This window comes from Myotis myotis, unplaced genomic scaffold, assembly GCF_014108235.1.
Source record: "Myotis myotis isolate mMyoMyo1 unplaced genomic scaffold, mMyoMyo1.p scaffold_m19_p_4, whole genome shotgun sequence".
NCBI lineage: Eukaryota > Metazoa > Chordata > Mammalia > Chiroptera > Vespertilionidae > Myotis > Myotis myotis.
The window spans coordinates 54,753,321-54,772,242 of record NW_023416346.1 but is presented as its reverse complement, the minus strand read 5'-3'; the positions used below and the strand labels follow the sequence as shown (position 1 = coordinate 54,772,242).

At 45.4% G+C, this 18,922-nt stretch overlaps 1 protein-coding gene and 1 pseudogene across 4 annotated transcripts in view; one reads left to right on the top strand and one right to left on the bottom strand.

The window, feature by feature from the left end:
- RNF128 (ring finger protein 128) overlaps window positions 1-18,922 on the top strand; it is a 101,817-nt gene that overhangs the window by 27,510 nt on the left and 55,385 nt on the right. The window lies entirely within an intron of this gene.
- LOC118654240 lies at window positions 15,041-16,726 on the bottom strand (annotated as a pseudogene).

Below are 18,922 nucleotides of genomic sequence, written 5' to 3'. Positions count from 1 at the left end.
CCAAACTGTATTGTATACTATACTTCCATGCATTTACAGTAAAAAGAAAATGTCAGTTTTACCTAAGAATGTCCTTGATGAATCAGTAAAAATAATTAATTTTATTATCCTATTACTTATCCTACCTTGTCATACACAAATTTTTGTATATTCTATGTGCTGAATTGGGAAATAGGCATAAAATACTTCTGCAGCAGACCAAAATATGATGGTTGGCTGGAGGAGAAACACGTGTATGACTAAGTTGTGAGCTGAACCAGCCGCTTTTTTCAAACTCCTTTTTAACTTAAAAGAACTACTGACAAACAGTGGTTACCCAGACTAGGATGTTTAGAAGACCTTTTCTCCAAAATGAACTAAGTGAGTCTGTTATGTCAAGAAAAAAATGACAGCATTTGTTGTTAATGATAAAATTTTAAGTGCATAGCAAAAACTAGAACCTTAGAAACCTTATCTATCACATGAGCTTGACAATTTCCTAATACTTAGACTTTTCTGATGTCATCGATGGTTATACAATATCAAAAAGCAACCGTGATTTTTTTGGTATTGTATATCTTGAAATGAGTCATCATTTGTGAGATCTGAATAACTCAATAAACCAGTACTTTCCAATGACCAATGCAAGATATTACAAAACCATGTATAGATAAAGGATCCATTCATTATACAAGATAAATCAATGTATTTTCATATAAGGAAATACAGAGTTCATTGGTATGGCTTCAAATTCTACCTTGCACCTAACCTTTAAGAAACTACCAATTGTTAAGTTTCAGTGTAGTATCAAAGAAGAATAATGAAAATTATTTGAAAATGCTATTAAAATATTCATTTTTCTAATTGCATATCTGTGTGAGTACAGATTTCCTTCATATATTTCATTCAAAAAAACAGATCCCAAAAGATATGATGCAGAAGCCAATATGAACATTCAGCAGTTTTCTATTAAGTCTGCCATTAAAGACCTTTGCACAAATGACAGGGCCACTTTTTATTCCATTTTGAGGGATATATAGTTATTTTTTATTTAAAATATGTTAATTATAATAGGTATTTGTGACTGTTATTTTAAATGAATAACGAAATCAGTTTAAAATTACTCAGTGTTAATTTCTAATATTGTAGATATGAATAGAAGTAATCTACATCTGCAACAGCATGGATGGACCTAAAGAGTATTATGCTAAGTGAAATAAACTAGTCAGAGAAAGAAAGATACCATATAATTTCACTCATATATGAAATATAATGAACAAAATAAACTAGCAAACAAAATAGAAACAGACTCATAGATAGAGAACATATTAACAGCTCTTATAGGGGAGGGGAGTTCAGGTGCTGGGTGAAAAAGTTGAAAAAATTGAGATTAAGCAGGGGAGTGGGGGAGACAAACAGGCATACACACAGACAACAGTATGGTGATTACCCGAGGGAAAGGGTGGATAATTGGTGATGGAAGGAAACTTGACTTGGGATGGTATACAGATGATGTATTATAGAATTGTACACCTGAAACCTATATAATTTTATTAACCAATGCTACTGCAACAAATGCAATAGAAAAGTAAAACAAGAAATAGTCTATATAAACAAAAATTTTTTGGTTTATTCAATGACTTTAAAGAGTATAAAGTGGTCCTGAGATCAAAACTTGAAGAAATGCTGATCTAGCCATTGGGTTCTTAAAAATATACTAAACATATCACTACTGTAAATTAGAATAGCCCAGGCTGGGCTAACCATATTTTAATAATAATTCTAAGAATTATTTACCTGAGTATTACCTGCCATCCAAAAATTATGTATCTGTGACCTTTTAAAAAATATCTTTATTGTTTAGAGTATTACAGGTGTCCCCTTTATTCCCCCATTGATCCCCTTCACCCAGTTCCCAACCTCTCTAGAGCCTATTTTCTGTGTCCAAAGGTAAGATCTTTGGTTAATCACTTCCCACCCCCCACTTTTCCTCTGAGATCCATTAGTCTGTTCCTTGTTTCCATGCCCCTGATTCTATTTGATTCACCATTTTATTTTGTTCATTAGATTTCTTATTTGCTTATTTTAATTTTTAGATTTAATTGTTGATAGAGATGTATTTGTTGCCATTTTATTATTCATATTTTATCTCCTCCTCCTGCTCCTCCTCCTCTTTCTCTTTCCCTCCTCCTCCTCCTTTCTTACTCCTTCTCCTCCTCCTCCTCCTCCTTCTCCTCCTTCTTCTTCAATACCCTTCGACATTTCTTGTAATACTGGTTTGGTGGTAATGAACTCCTTTAGCTTTTTCTTGTCTGTGAAGTTCTTTGTCTGACCTTCAATTCTAAATGAGATTTTTGCTGGGTAGAGTAATCTTGGCTGTAGGTCTTAACTAGCCATCTCTTTGCATGTATCTTGCCACTCCCTTCTGCCCTGCAATGTTTCTGTTGAGAAATCAGCTGACAGTCCTATGGATGCTCCTTGTAGGTAACTAACTGCTTTTCTTTTGTTGATTTTAAGATTCTCTGTCTTTAATCCTTGGCATTTTAATTATGATGTGTCTTAGTGTGGGCCTCTTTGGGTTCCTCTTGTTTGGTACTCTCTGTGCTTCCTGGCCATGTAAGTCTATTTCTTGCACCAAGTAGGGGAGGTTTTATGTCATTATTTCTTCAAATAGCTTTTCAATATCTTGCTCTCTCTCTCTTCTTATGGCACCCCCATAATGCAAATGTTGGTACACTTGAAGATGTTCCTGAGGTTCCTTATACTATCTTTATATTTTTTTAATTCTTTTATCTTTTTGCTCTTCTAATTGGGTGTTTTTTGATTCCTCATATTCCAAGTCATTAATTTGATTCTCAGAATCCTCTATTCTACTGTTGAATCCCTGTAAATTATTCTTTATTTCAGCTAGTGTATGCTTACTTTATGACTCGTCCTTTTTCATGCCTTTGACTTTCTCACTAGGATCCTTGAAAGTCTCATGAAGATCCTAGAGTAACCTTATAACCATGGCATTGAACTCTATCCAAAAGTTTGCTTGCTTCCATTTCTTTCATTTGTGATATATTTCTTTGTCTCCACATCTTGGCTGCTTCTTTGTGTTTGTTTCAATGTATTAGGTAGAGTTGCTATGTCTCCTGGAATTGGTAGAGTGGCCTTGTGTAGTAGGTGTCCTATAGGTGGCTCATCCTCCCCAGTCACCTCAGCTGGTCACTCTAGGTACGTACCTGTGTGGGCTGTGTGAATAGTTTTGTAGTTGAGCCTTGATTGCTGTTGGCATCACTGAGTGGAATTGATCTGCAGACTAATTGGCTGTGAGGCCCCACTGTGACTACAATGGGAGAACTGTTGTGCAGGAGACACTCTTATGGAGCAGGAGTTTAGTGCTCACGGAGTCTGCCCCTTGAGTGTGTCGCTTATGGATGTGTAGAGTTGTAATCTGCTATGATCTGAATCTGTCCACCAGGTGCACTGGCTCTAGGGCCCCCCAGGGAGGTACAAAGTCATCCACTGCCTGGGGCCACCCTGCAGGAGCTATTTTTATTGGGCTTGGAGGTGCCTAGGTGAGGCCCAGCTATGAAGCAAGGCAGGTTCATGCTAGTGCAGGGTCTTGGGACTTTCCTTGATAGGTTTGGGGCATGATGACCCAGCTGCTTGTTAGAAAGATTTTAGCAAAATCTAAAGCCTGAGCCAGGTCAGGCCATTCATATGCAAAAGCTGCTGCAAACAGGTTGGGTGTAGCAGCATATCAGATGAGGTGGGGTCTCTGGAAATCACCAGGGTCTCTGGGAATCACCAGGCAGAGCAAAAAATATGGCTGCCAGTCAACCCTATGACTGGGGAGGTCCCAGAACAGGAACAATGACCCCTGCAAGCACCCCTTTCTAGGAAAAAGCTGCCCCCGAGTTCCTGCCCTGATGCCAGACAATCCAGTTCCTCCCCATATATGTCTGGATACCCCAGAGCCTCTGCCTGGCACTGGAGCTCAGAGGAAGTGGGACTTCATAAAGTCAGTTCATGAGCCAGCCCTTTCAAAGGAACAGCTGGGGCTCTAGCACCTTCTGTGTCACTGAACCCCAATCACCACTGGTTTTTACAGCCCAAAGTTACAGGGACTTATTTTCCCAGCTCTGAAAGCCTGGGATGGGGATCTGGTGTGGAGCTGGGACCCCTTGCTCCTCTCAGGTAGCCTCCACAGAGATGAGAGATGATCTCCCTCCCGATTAAAAAAGCAGCACACATGGATGCCAGACCAGCCCATTCCAAACCTCCACCCCTCCTACCAGTCTCAGTGTTTTTTTTTTTTCTTTACTTCTCTAGTTGTAATACTTCCACTCAGCCACCTTTTAGGCATTTCTGAATGATGTTTGTTCTGTATTTTAGTTGTAACTTTGATGTAGTTGTGGGAGGCAGCAAGTACAAGGCTTTTACCTGCGCTGCTATCTTGACTCTCACATCTGTGACCTTTTAAACAGCATTACTTCTAATTCCCTAATGTCTTTAATATACTGTTTCCTGAAGACTCCATCTATCAGAGATTTTTGTTTTTGGTACTACATCCAGTCTGTAACCCATTTCATAATAGAGTACAGTCAACCCCCATAGGATTGCCAGTCAGGGCTCATGCTTGGGTTGCGGGTTTGATCCCCAGTGGAAGCAGCCTATCAATGATTCTTTCTCATCATTGATGTTTCTATTCTCTCTCCCTCTTCATTCCTCTCTAAAATCAATAAAAATATATTTTGAAAAATTATTTGGGGTGACAATGTTACATTGTTGCTACAATGTACTGTGTAGTTAAACCTACAATGGCTGTATCGGTATTGAACATGTATAGACTTCTTGTCATTATTCTCTGAACAAATACAGTATAACAACTATTTACATAGCATTTATATTGTATTGGGTATTATAAGTGATCTAGAGATGATTTAAAGTATTTGGGAGGATGAGCATAGGTTATATGCAAATACTATGCCATTTTACATAAGGAATTTGAACAACGATGGATTTTGATATCCACAGGGGTCCTGGATCTAATCCTCCAATATTATGAGAGACAGCTGGATTGTCTTCAAAACCTATAGCAGAAGTATTTGGGGGTACAGGGAAGAAATAGAGGCAACTTCTTGTATTATATACGACTGTGTGCCTTTGTTTCATATGTTGGTTTAAAAGAATCCTATATAATAAAGAGGCAATATGCAAATTGACCATCACATGCTCGCACAAGATGGCTGCCCCCATGTGTTCACAATATGGCTGCCCCCATGTGGTCACAAGATGGTCGGCAGGGGAGGGCAGTTGTGGGTGATTAGGCCTGCAGGGGAGGGCAGTTGGGGGCAACCAGGCCTGCAGGGGAGGGCAGTTGGGGGCAACCAGGCTAGCAGGGGAGGGCAATTGGGGGCGATCAGGCTGGCAGGGGAGCAGTTAGGCATTGATCAGGCTGGCAGGGGAGTGGTTAGGGGGTGATCAGGCTGGCAGGCAGAAGCGGTTAGGGGCAATCAGGCAGGCAGGCAGGTGAGCATTTGGGAGTCAGCAGTCCCAGATTGTGAGATCGGGCCTAAACCAGCAGTCAGACATCCCTTGAGGGGTCTCAGATTGGAGAGAGTGCAGGCTGGGCTGAAGAACACCCCCCCTTGCACGAATTTTGTGCACCAGGCCTCTAGTCTATATAATAAAAGCCTAAGCATCCATTACAGTGGAACAACCGGAACAACCAGTCATTATGATGTACACTGACCACCAGGAGGCAGACACTCAATGCAGGAGCTGCCCCCTGGTGGTCAGTGCACTCCCACAGGGAGAACGTCACTCAGACAGAAGCCGGGCTCGTGGCTGGTGAGTACAGCTGCCACAGCAGGAGCCTCTCCTGACTCTGCGGCAGCACTACTGAGCGATGGCAGCAGGCGCAGCAGGCTGGGATGAGTGTGAGCAGTGCAGCATCTGGTCCCAGATTGGGCTCCCTGGCTGCCTGCTGCTTGGTGCACTGCTACATCCCTCAGGGGCTGTCTGACTGCTGAGGGATCCTGGACTGTGAGAGGGCAGAGGCCAGGCTGAGGTACCCTCCCCCCCACCCCAATGCATGAATTTCATGAACCAGGCTTCTAGTCCTATATCATAAAAAGCTAATATGCAAATTGACCGAACAGCAGAACGACCAGTCACTATGATGTGTACTGACCACCAGGGGGCAGGCGCTAAATGCAGGAGCTGCTCCCGGGTGGTCAGTGCCCCTGGGGCAACACTGCTCAGCCAGAAGCCAGGCTCACAGCACTAAGGATGTCTGACTGACAGGTTAAGCCCACTCTGGGGAGCAGGCCTAAGCCATCAGCCAGACATCCCCCAAGGGCTTCCAGACTGCGAGAAGGCACAGGCTGGGCTAACGGACCTCCCCTCCCCTGCTCAAGTGCACAAATTTTGTGCACCAGGCCTCTAGTGATGATAATAATAAAAGGTAATTTTGGTCATCTTCACTGCCACTAACCCTCCTCCAGATAATTTATAACTATACAGAATATTAAGAACCATTGCTTTAACCAACAGCGAACCTATATTAATGCCTATTTCTTATTCTGAATAGACTAGAACTTAACTAAAGGCTGGTTAAGAGTATAACAATATATTAAAGAATTGTGCAGTACTGATTTGTTTGATCCTCAGTAAACCACAGACATTTTTTGAGAAACCATTTGTATATTTGTTGAGGAACAATTTAGAACTATTTTCCAATCAAGAAAGCTGCTATTAAGCACTCAGTTTACCTAACTTTGGTTCATCTTTGGCTGACAATAATTAAAAGGGGTTGGGGGAAGTGGGCAGAAAACAGGAATTTGAAGAAAGGCTAGTCTGGCTTAGAGAATTTCTTTTATTGGTTTCTTTAAAATGCCATTTAAAAATGCTTGGTCTTATAGGCTTCCATATCCTTCTTTGAAATACATTGACCTTCCCTAGTCGCTCAAAGAGTTTGGGCTATAGGGGGGAAAACAAAGCCTTTGAAACCTACTGCAGACAAAATGAATATTCAGAAGTCCACTTGAATTGATTTTAGATTTTCTAATGGAGTAAGTGTTTGTCAGAGAATTGTTGGAATTCTTTACACTTTGATCTTGTTCATTAAAGATGCAAGTGAATTCAGAAATGCTGACCCCATTTTTTATCAGAATGTTGGGAAGATTGAATGTGAGCTTAGTTTTAGAAGAGCTACTTTGGCCTCCAATTTTCCTTACTACTTGTAAGTTACTCATTGTGAATACTCTCTTTTCTAATATTAAAAGTGGAATACTGGTTGAAAGAGATACTGAACAGCTTTCCTCACCTCCTTGTATTTTGTATTTGAATGGTAACGTGCTGTACATATCTATTATTATGCTTAAAATATTTGATATATTGTAAAATATCTTAGAACTAGAGGCCCGGTGCACAAAAATTTGTGCACTCGGTGGGGGGGGAGGTCCCTCAGCCCGGCCTGTGCCCTCTAGCAGTCTGGGACCCCTCGGGAGATAATGACCTGCTGGCTTAGGCCTGCTCCTGGGTGGCGGAGGGCAGGCCTAATCCCTAGGTGCAGCCCCTGGTAGGGCTCAGAGCAGGGCCGATTGGGGAGTTGGGGCGCCGCCCCCTGTCATGCACAGAGCAGGGCGGATTGGGAGGTTGCGATGCCACCCTCAGTCATGCTCAGGGTAGGGCCGATTGGGGGATTGGGGCACCACCCTCTGTCACATTCAAGGCAGGGTCGATGGGGAGGTTGCGGCGCCACCCCCTGTCACGCACAGACCAGGGCCAATCAGGGGTTTGGGGCACTGCCCCCTGTCATGCACAGAGCAGGGCCCATCAGGGGGTTTAGGAGCTCCCCCCTCTCACTCACAGAGTAGGGCCGATAGGGGAGTTGGGGCACCGCTCCCTGTCACACACAGAGCAGGGCAGATCAAGGGCTTGGGGCGCCGCCACTGTCACACTCAGGGCAGGGCCAATGGGGAGGTTATGGCTCTACCGCATCACACACAGAGCAGGGCCCATGGGGGGGGGCAGTTGGGGCACCGCCCTCTATCACCCACAGAGCTGGGCCCGTGGGGGGAGGGGTTGGGGCACCGCCCTGTATCACCCAAAGAGCAGGGCCGATCAGGGGGTTGGGTGCCTTCCCCTGTCAGGAACAGAGCAAGGCCGATAGGGAGGTTGTGGCCCCGCCCCCTGTCACAGAGCTGCAGGGCGATCAGGGGGTTTGGGCACTGCACCCTGTCACGCTGATTCTGGTGCTGGGAGGCATATTACCCTTTTACTATATAGAATAGAGGCCTGGTGCATGGGTGGGGGCTGGCTGGTTTGCCCTGAAGGGTGGCCTGGATCAGGGTGGGGGTCCCCACTGGGGTGCCTGGCCAGCCTGGATGAGGGGATGATGGCTGTTTGCAGCTGGTCACACACCCTTCAGGGTGGGGGTCCCCACTGGGGTGCCTGGCCAGTCTGGGTGAGGGGCTGAGGGCTGTTTTCTGGCTGGGACTGAAGCTCCCAACCACTCCTTTTTTTCTTTTTCTTTTTTTATTCTGGGCCAGCTTTAGCCTGGCTCTAGCTCTGAGGCTTCAGCTGCTGAAAGCAGGTATCTGGTTTGTTTAGGTTCTATAATCAAAACTCTGTATCAACTCCAGCTCTGAGATTCCAGCCGGCTGAAAGCTGGTTTCTGGGGTTTTGTTTAGCTTCTATATTTGTTACAATGTTTCTTAAACTGCAAGCTCAGAGGCCGGCAAGGCAGGTGGGGAACGTTGCAGTCCTCCGTCACTGAAGCAAGCAAGCCTCATGTTCAGTTTAAGCTGCCTGGCTGCCGGCCGCCATCTTGGCTGGCAGTTAATTTGCATATCTCCCTGATTAGCCAATGGGAAGGGTAGCGGTCATACACCAATTACCATGTTTCTCTTTTATTAGATATGATATATTTTACATTTTAACATGTTAATATTTAAATGTGAAGGAAACGTCCAGAGTCATAGAACTTACTATATAGTTTGCATTTGATAAATATTTGTTCAATGAATTTGTCTATGTTCACAAATAAATAGATAAAATTAAACAGAATCATAATATCATTACCTTTTTAAATTTTATGTTTCAATAACAGTTTTCATTTAATATTATTTTGTGTTAGCTTCATTTGTACAGCATACTGGTTAGACAATCATGTACTTTACAAAGTGTTCCCCCCAATATTTCCAGTAGCCATCTGGCACCATACCTAGTTATTACAATATTATTGACTATACTAGAGACCCGGTGCACCCTCTCCAATCTGGGACCCCTCAAGGGATCCCAGTGGAATCGGACCTAAACGGGCAGTCAGACATCCCTCTCACAACCCAGGACTGCTGGCTCCCAACCGCTCGCCTTCCTGCCTGCCTGATTGCCCCTAATCACTCCCCTGCCAGCTTGATCAATGCCTAACTGCTCCCTGCCAGCCTGATTGCCCCTAACTGCCCTCCCCTGCTGGCCTGGTCCCCACCCAACTGCCCTCCTCTGCAGGCCAGGTTGCTCCCAACTGCCCTCCCCTGCTGGCCATCTTGTGGTGGCCATCTTCTGTCCACATGGGGGTGGCCATGTTTGACCACATAGGGGCAGCCATCTTGTGTGTTGGAGTGATGGTTAATTTGCATATTACCTCTTTATTATATAGGATTCCTTATCCTGTATTTTAGATCCTGGTGACTATTTTGTAACTTAACAATTTGTACTTCTTAATTCTTTCACCTTTTTTACCTACCCCCCAATGCCCTTCTGGCAACCATCAGTCTGTTCTCTCTGAGTCTGTTTTTATTTTGCTTGTTTATTTATTTTCTTCTTTAGATTCCACATATAAGTGAAATAATATGGTATTTGTCTTTCTCTGACTGAGTTATTGCACTTATATCATTAGCTTTTTGAAAGACATGAAAGGGGTTGGCCACCAGCAAGATCCAAGATCAAATTTCTATATATTATGAATAACTAGAAAGTTTTTTTTGGCAGTAGGTCCGAGAAGAGACACCCTCCCTTTATTTATATTAACATTTTAATTGAATGATATTCAGTAACAGTAGTAAGAGTTGCTACACTCTATTTTATTACCTTTGTACCCAAGATAGGCACATGCCAAAACCTTTATTCATTGTTGAACATTTGAAATTGGAGTCTGTATTTCTTCTGTTGCTTAATTGTTACTTATTTCTAATATGTCCCTCTACCCAAATACTTCAGAGTGAAAATGTGAAAAACTTAAGCCATATTGTGTTATTAATGATTTTGAAGTAGAAAATTTCAGGTGAACAAAAAATACAATATACAGATGATGTATTATAGAGTTGTACACTTGAACCCTATATAATTTTATTAACCAACTAGAGGCCCGGTGCACAAAAATTTGTGCACTCGGGGGGGAGGGGAGTCCCTCAGCCCGGCCTGTGCCCTCTCGAAGTCTGGGACCCCTCGGGAGATAACGACCTGCTGGCTTAGGCCTGCTCCCGGGTGGCAGAGGGCAGGCCCAATCCCTAGGTGCAGCCGCTGGTAGGGCTCAGAGCAGGGCCAATTGGGGAGTTGGGGTGCCGCCCCCTGTCATGCACAGAGCAGGGCGATCGGGAGGTTGTGATTCCACCCTCAGTCACGCTCAGGGTAGGGCCAATTGGGGGGTTGGGGCACCACCCCCTGTCACACTCAAGGCAGGGTCGATGGGGAGGTTGCGGCGCATACCCCTGCCATGCACAGAGCAGGGCCAATCAGAGGGTTGGGGCACTGCCCCCTGTCACTCACAGAGCAGGGCCCATCAGGGGGGTTGGGGCTCTGTACCCTGTCACGCAAAGGGCAGGGCCCATCAGGGGGTTGGGGCGCTGCCCCCTGTCACGCACAGAGCAGGGCCCATAAGGGGGTTGGGGTGCCGCCCTCTATCACCCACAGAGCAGGGCCGATCAGGGTGTTGGGGTGCTGCCACTCTCACACTCAGGACAGGGCCGATGGGGAGGTTATGGCTCTACCGCGTCACACACAGAGCAGGGCCCGTGGGGGGGGGGGGTTGGGGCGTCGCACCCTGTCACACACAGAGCAGGGCCGATCAGGGGGTTAGGGCACCGCACCCTGTCACACACAGAGCCGCAGGGTGATCAGGGGGTCTGGGCGCTTCCCCCTGTCATGCTCATCCCGGTGCCGGGAGGCCTCGCGGCTCCGCTGATCCCAGTGCTGGGAGGCATATTACCCTTTTACTATATAGGATAGAGGCCTGGTGCACGGGTGGGTGCCGGCTGGTTTGCCCTGAAGGGTGTCCTGGATCAGGGTGGGGGTCCCCACTGTGGTGCCTGGCCAGCCTCGGTGAGGGGATGATGGCTGTTTGCAGCTGGTCACACATCCTTCAGGGTGGGGGTCCCCACTGTGGTGCCTGGCCAGCCTGGGTGAGGGGATGATGGCTGTTTGCAGCTGGTCACACACCCTTCAGGGTGGGGGTCCCCACTGGGGTGCCTGGCCAGTCTGGGTGAGGAGCTGAGGGCTGTTTTCAGGCTGGGGGTGACTGAAGCTCCCAACTGCTCCTTTTTTTCTTTTTTTCTTTTTTATTCTGGGCCAGCTTTAGCTTTGAGGCTTGGCTCCAGCTCTTAGGCCTCCACTGCTGAAAGTAGGTTTCTGGCCTTTGCTTCCAATGTTGCGATCCTGCTGGCTGAAGCCCGGCAGGTTTCTGGGGTTTTGTTTAGCTTCTATGTTTGTTACATAGTTGCTTAGAGTTGCAGCTTAGAGGCCTGCAGCGGCAGGTGGGGAACATTGGAGTCCTCCGTCACTGAAGCAAGCAAGCCTCATGTTAGTTTCAAGCTGCCTGGCTACCGGCCGCCATCTTGGCTGGAAGTTAATTTGCATATTTCCCTGATTAGCCAATGGGAAGGGTAGCGGTCATATGCCAATTACCATGTTTCTCTTTTATTAGATAGGATGTCACCCCCAATAAATTCAATAAAAAATAAATAAATAAATAAATAAATAAATAAATAAATAAATAAATAATTGAGTGACTGCTATATTTGTGGTGGTATCAAGGTAAGTGTGGTTTAAATTATACTGGACTCAGGAACTGGTGTTCAAGGAATTAGGGTTCAGATTAGCTATTTTTGACCATTAAATTGTCAAATATGAAGTATTAATACCAGAATTGTAAAAAATGTTGGGGGTTTTTGGGGAAAGTGGAGGGATTGAGCAAAGAAAAAGAAAAAAGGAGAGAGAACTCATGGACATGAACAACAGTGTGGTGATTTCAAGGGAAGTGGTGAGTAGATGTGGAAGAGGGCTTAAAGGGAATAAATGGTTATGGGAAAAATAAAAAACACACTAGAATTGTAAAAAATGACAGCTCTTTCTGATATTCAACTTTGAAAATGTATTTATCAGATACAGTACATTAAACTTTATGAATAAAGCCATAATTTATCTTTACAAGTTAGATAGGCATTTAACTAATTTGCTTTATGGTTTGCTTAATGATGTTGCCTAACAGTTCAGGAAGGAAAAGGGTATAACTGGGCTCACAATCACTTTTGAAGCAAAGTGCAGATTTAGAGAGATTCAAATGCTGAAATGACAGCTGTTCTGTGATCAGGTTTTAGGCCATAGCGGTTTCTTGTCCAATTAATGTCAGTTTTCATCATCAGAGACTTTTAGCATAGTTCCCTTTTCACTGCAGTGGGGGCGGGGAGGGAGGAGGGAAGAATGGGTGCTATGCTTTTTTGAAAAACAAAATGAAATTAATAGTGGATTTTGAAATTCTAGAAAAATAGAAGAAAAACTGTAGTCATATTCTTATGCCAGAGTTGATTTTAGAAATTTATTACAGCCTTACTTTCTTCAGGCAAAAACTGCAACCCAGTGTTCTGATTCCCACTTTAGTGCTATTATTGATGAATGGTGCTCCTACCCTGGCTCAAACTCTAGTCTATTTCTGGTTACAAATTTTTAAATAAAGAGCACTATTGAATTCAAAAATATCAAAACAAATATAATTTTTTTATTTTACAAATTATTGGACACTGAAGGAAATTAAGTTTTCTATTTTACATAGGAAGAAATTCTAGTAAACCAGTATCAGTTCAAAATGTGATTTGGAAATTCTTTTTTTCTACTACTGGAGGTGATAATAAATGTACACAATTCGTTTCACTGGTTTAGTCCATATTCTTCGTAGTAGTGAATGTCTTATATATAGGAGACATTTGCAAGTGCTAGGGAAGACACTATATTTTATTCCTTTCTGTAACTCCAAGGCCTAGCACTGTGTCTGGCATATATATAGATACAAGAAAACCCTTAATAAATGAAATTAGAGGTACTATCTTTTCTATAATTGCTCCTGTAAAAAGGTTAATTGAACTATACCTTGATTTTATTAGCACTGTGTCTTAATCAACTGATCTGTGCAAACCATATTTTCCTTCTTAAGCCTGGTATTTTACAAAGGAGATAGTTGGTATAATAAAATTTTGGATTAAAAGGTGGAAAACTTGGCAGCTTGTACATGAGTCTCTGTATTAATGTATCAACATTGGTTTTAAAGATCAACTGTAATGCCCTAGCTGGTTTGGCTCAGTGGATAGAGCATCGGCCTGCAGACTGAAGGGTCCTGGGTTAGATTGTGGTCAAGGGCACATGCACGGGTTGCGAGCTCGATCCCCAGTAGGGGGTGTGCAGGATGTAGCCAATCAATGACTCTCATCATTAATGTTTCTGTCTCTCCTTCTCCCTTCTTCTCTGAAATCAATATATATAGATATAGATATAGATATAGATATAGATATAGATATAGATATAGATATAGATATAGATATAGATATAGATATAGATATAGATATAGATATAGATATATATCTTCTATATAATTAAGAGCTAATTGCTAATTAGACTGAACAGCAGGATGACCTTCTGGACAACTGTCTGGATGACCTTCCTGATGAAGCCAGGGCTGTGAGGGCCGAGCCCCTTGCACAAATTTTGTGCATCGGGCCTTTAGTATATATGTATATAAAAGGCTAATATGCTAAGTATCCTTCCCTCCATCCAGGTAATGACGTCATGTAGCAATGCCCAGTTTCCTCTCCCTAGTGACGACAAACGTCCTTGCAATTTCTTCAGCCCAGGAACATGACTTGCTTTATAGCCAGGTGGAAATACTTTACACTGTAACCAAATGTTTTTGAAGTGTTTTCCCATGCTTCATCTCATTTGATCCTCACAGAAGTCCTGGAGTATGTAGATAGGAGACTCAGTGGAATCCTATTTTCTTTTCATTAGCCAGAAAATGAAGATTTAGAAAATTTAGAAACTTGACCCGACTGAAAAGAAGTAAGAAATGGTGGACCTTAAAAATAACTTCAGGTTTTCTCACTGCACAGAATGTAGTCAAAGATTGCTGCAGTTAAATATTTCACCCTTTGTTCTCCCTGCATGATCTATAATTATAATCTGCTTCATGTTGATATTTACTGCAGTGTTGCTGTCAATTACCTGAAAAAGAAGTTGGAGTGCTTCACTGAGCTGGAAAAAGTTTAGCTAAATCAGAAAGCAGGTCTAATTAAACAAGGTTATTCTATATATACTAGAGGCCCGGTGCACGAAATTCGTGCACTGGGGGAGGGCCCTCAGCCCAGCCTGCACCCTCTCGCAGTCCAGGACCCCTCAGGGGATGTCCGCCTAATGGCTTAGGCAGGGTGTCTGCCTCTCCATTCTCCATCCTTCCATCTGTGACACCTGTCACCCTTGCCAGGCCTCCCCCAAAGTGAGCTCAACTCAAACCCTGAATGTAAAAGTGCACAGGGGGTTGGGGGGAGCTCCACTCCAGTGCCCCCTGATTCACAGCAACAGAACCTGGTAGACAGGACCTGATCTCAGGACGGTGGCCACAACTGCAGAACATAGATCTGTTTCAAGAAAAGTTGGGAATGCAGATTTTCGTATGAGCCCCTATTCCAAAAGGTGGCAGTTTATTCACATTGTGGCAAAGACACCTTCAAGAGTAACATAAGTGGTTAAAGTCAGGGCCATTTCCTCATCCATTGTCTCTAAGGCACCTGGACGGAACCAAGTCTCAGCTCTTCACAGGACACTTCTGGAGGTTGTTTTTAAGCCTAAAGGACAGTAGTCTGTCTTCATTCTTTTTCTTTGTTATTTTTTCATCATCGGATAAAAGGATATGTACATTGGGGCAATCCTCTCGAGTATTCCAGTATTCCAGTTGCACCCATGTGATGATGACAGCGCCCCTTAGAGGGTGGGAGCCAATAAATGGGGAGCAGGGAATTCTGAAAACCAAAGCAATGACAGAGATGCTAAGCCTTTCCTTCACGTGTCTGACACCCTTCTTCAGGCGGCCTACAGGCCAGGCGTCTGCTGGACCTTTATTACTTGATGTCCTGGCAGGCTGCCCTGGGCCCTCCTAGGCAGTCTGCAGGGCCTCCTGGACCCAGGAGGAGTCGCCCCTCCCCACCCCAGCCACTCCTGGTACAGCTCCTGCACATGGGCGCTGGTCTCCTGGGGCCACACCGGGATGGCAGCGTAGATGCCTTCCATCTGCCACATCAGTGCCCTGTCTGCACACCCGTCATCCGCTTGGGCCTGGCCCCTGCCACTTAGGCATGCCTGGCACAGGCCAGGACCTCCACAAAGTGGCAGGGAAAGTTGCCCCTCTACAGCTTCATGACCGCTTCTGGATGTTCCGAAAGCCTTAAGCAGCCTCAAAGCGTAGCAGAACCTCTCTGTCCCTTTCAAGGGTGACCTCCTAGAAGTCTTTGTTCCTCAGGGTGTGGTAGGAGAGCACTCCCACATCCTTGTTGAACAGCTCCTTGGCCATGTGCCTGAAGATGTGTGTCTGGTACCCGTCGGAGCTGGCACCCTCGTGGAGCCTCACATCCTTCTCCTTCATGTCTCCAAACAGCATATCCATGGTGGCGTCATTCGAGGCGAGGTCGCTTTGCTCCATTATCAGGACAATTTCACCTGAGGATAACATACCAGTCAGCACCCTGGGAACTAGTAAAGCTATGGGAACATTAGCTTTGGAAACATTTTCCCAAAGGGCCTCCAGTTTCTTGTCATAACACGGGCCACAATGACGTGGAAAATCTTGTCTGGGGACAGGTTCTGCCATCTGGTGAAGTAATCCTTCACCAGAAAGCCCATGATCTGCTGGGGAGACTCAGCTGTGCAGAAGTGGGGGGTGATGGGGTAACCCAGCACATGCTCTGCATATTGGTCCTAGCTGGGGCAGGTGGAGGTCAGCATGGGTAGTCGGGGCTCTTCCTCACCATGCTGGCAGTACCCACGCACAAATTCCTTCTGACTCTCCAGGATGATGAAGTCTGCAGCTATATTCATGTCAAAGACAGTGCACCCCAAGGCTTTTGAGAAATCCACAGAGCCTTCTGGATGCATCAGTGACACTGAGGCTGAATTTAGCACCAAAATAAGGCAGGAACTAAGGACACACGGACACTGCCAGCACTTTGTGCTGTGAGGTATCACATTTCTTATTAAGGTTCAGAACACGGAAGAAGTCCTTGGTGTTCTATTGAGAAACTTGAACTCCTTCCTCTGTAGTCACACAACTGTCACACGCCAGGCAGTCACTCAGAAATATCTTGTCATCGGCCAACTTATGGAATTATCCCTTCTCTCCTTCTGAGCCGGACTCCGGACATTGACTGTGGCATTCTCTTGGTCATCGGTTTTTGGTTTTTTTACTACATTCCTTCCATGTGCAGTGATCACACATCATCTGGAGCTGGGCGGGTGGAGGCCAACTCGAGTGACCTGGAGGAAGCAGAGGGAGAGCAGTCGGTCACCGCTGGTTGCCCCTGGTGCTGCTGGCAGTATCCTTTCTTCCTTGTGGAGCGTCTAGGGAGGGGAAGTGGCTGCAGTGCCCAAGGCCAAGTTCCAGGAGGCCAGCAGTGCTTTCAGAATCGTGCCAGTGGTGCTGGTACATTGGTGCCTGTCCTGTCCTCTGTAGATTGAACTTACAGTACTACTAAGGGAGCCAGTCCCCAGTTCCGCCCCGCCTCCACCACCGATTGATTGGAGTCTGAGAGCCAGGAGGCAGGCCACTCACTCCAGTTCCCTATTAACCATCTTCTGATCAATGGGAGCCTGCAGGCCAGGGGAGGAACCAAGTGGTCTGCCTTCCACCCGCCCACTCAAAATGTCACTGCTGCCACAGATTCATTGGAGCCTGAGGGACCCCAGTTCCCCTGTTAGCCATCACCTAATCATTGGAGCCTGAGGGCCTTGGGGGTAGGGGGAGGTGAACCGTCGTCCATTCAGTCATCTGTTCGGTCATTACGGACACTGGGTTTTTATAGCTACACTAATAAAAGAGAAACATGCAAATTGGTGTCACTCTGCTACACCCATAAGCCACACCCACCAGCCAATCAGGAGCGAGTATGCAAATTAACCCAACCAAGATGGCAGTGGCCACAGAGCTGGAGCAAGCAGGAGGCTTGGGTTGCCCCCTGCGATGGAGAAAGCCAAGCTTCCCACCTTCCCTGGACAGCCCTTGGCTCCACTCAAGGCTACAAAGTTTCAATTATAGAAGATAAATAAATCCCAAATATCTGCTTCCCTCTGCTCAAGGAGGCGCTGAAAAAAAAAAGAAAAAAAGGAGGGGCTGGGAGCTTGGGTGGCCGGGGGCCATGGCCAACCTGCAAAAAGCCATCAGCCCCTGACCCAGGCTGGCCAGGCACCCCAGTGGGACCCCCCACCCTGAAGGGGATGTGGCCAGCTTGAAAACAGCCCTCAGCCCCTCATCCAATCTGGCCACAAACCCCCAGCAGGGACCCTCACCTCATGGGGGCGTGGCTGGCCTGAAAACCAACACAGGCCTCTCACCCAGGCCACCCCACACCCCAAGGGAACACCCACCCTGATCCAGGACACCCTTCAGGGCAAACCAGCCGGCACCCACCCATGCACCAGGTCATTATCTATACTAATAAAAGGGTAATATGCTGATTAGACTGGGAGACCTTCCAGGAGACCTTCCGGACATTCTTCTGGGCAAAGCCATGGTGGCAGGGCCAAGGTAGAGGTGGTAAGACCAAGAGCGGAGGGCAGTTGTGGGTAATCAGGCTGGTGGGGGCCGGGGCCATTGGGGTAAGCAGACCAGCAGTCCCGGGTTGCAAGAGGGATGTGTGACTGCCTGTTTAGACCTGATCCCTGTAAACCGGGATGTCCCTGTAAAAGTAGGACATCCTTCAAGGGGTCCCATATTGGAGAGGGTGCAGGCCAGGCTGAGGAACATCCCCTCCCCCGTGCATGAATATTGTGCACTGGGCCATTATGGACACTGGGTTTTTATATATTAGGATAAAAGGCTAAGTTGACTCACACATGCGTGATACATATAAACCTCTCGCTGGTGCCAATTGCATGCATGTGCTTGATCTGTCATTGTCAATCATGAATTTGGTTGACACTTCTATTATAGAGAAAGGGAAATAGCAATAATAAAATATTTCTTCTTTTATTTTCACCAAAATAATATAGTTTTATTCTTACATGCCTGCATTTCCTCATGTCTCTCTCTCACAGAGTTCATTTGAATGGTCTGTTCCCTCTCACTAGCAAGGTTTTAGAGCTATGCCAGGGTTTTTATTTACTGCCCTTGCTCTAAGGAGGGCATATATCTAGTCCTCAGTGTTTTGACCTCTCTTATCTCCATCACTAACCCAGAAAGTTTTAGAACAGCAGTGTCTAGTAGAAATATAATGTGAGCTTAGATATGTAATTAAAAAAAAATTTATTGTCTAAAGTTTTATATATGTCTCTTTTTCCCCCAATTGACTACCCCCCCCCAGCCATTCCTGCCCTGGGCAAGTCTCTACTGCTCCAGTGTTCATTTGTTATGCTAATATGCATGCATACAAGTCCTTTGGTTGCTCTCTAACTTCCTCTCCCTTGCCATTTGTCTCTGGAT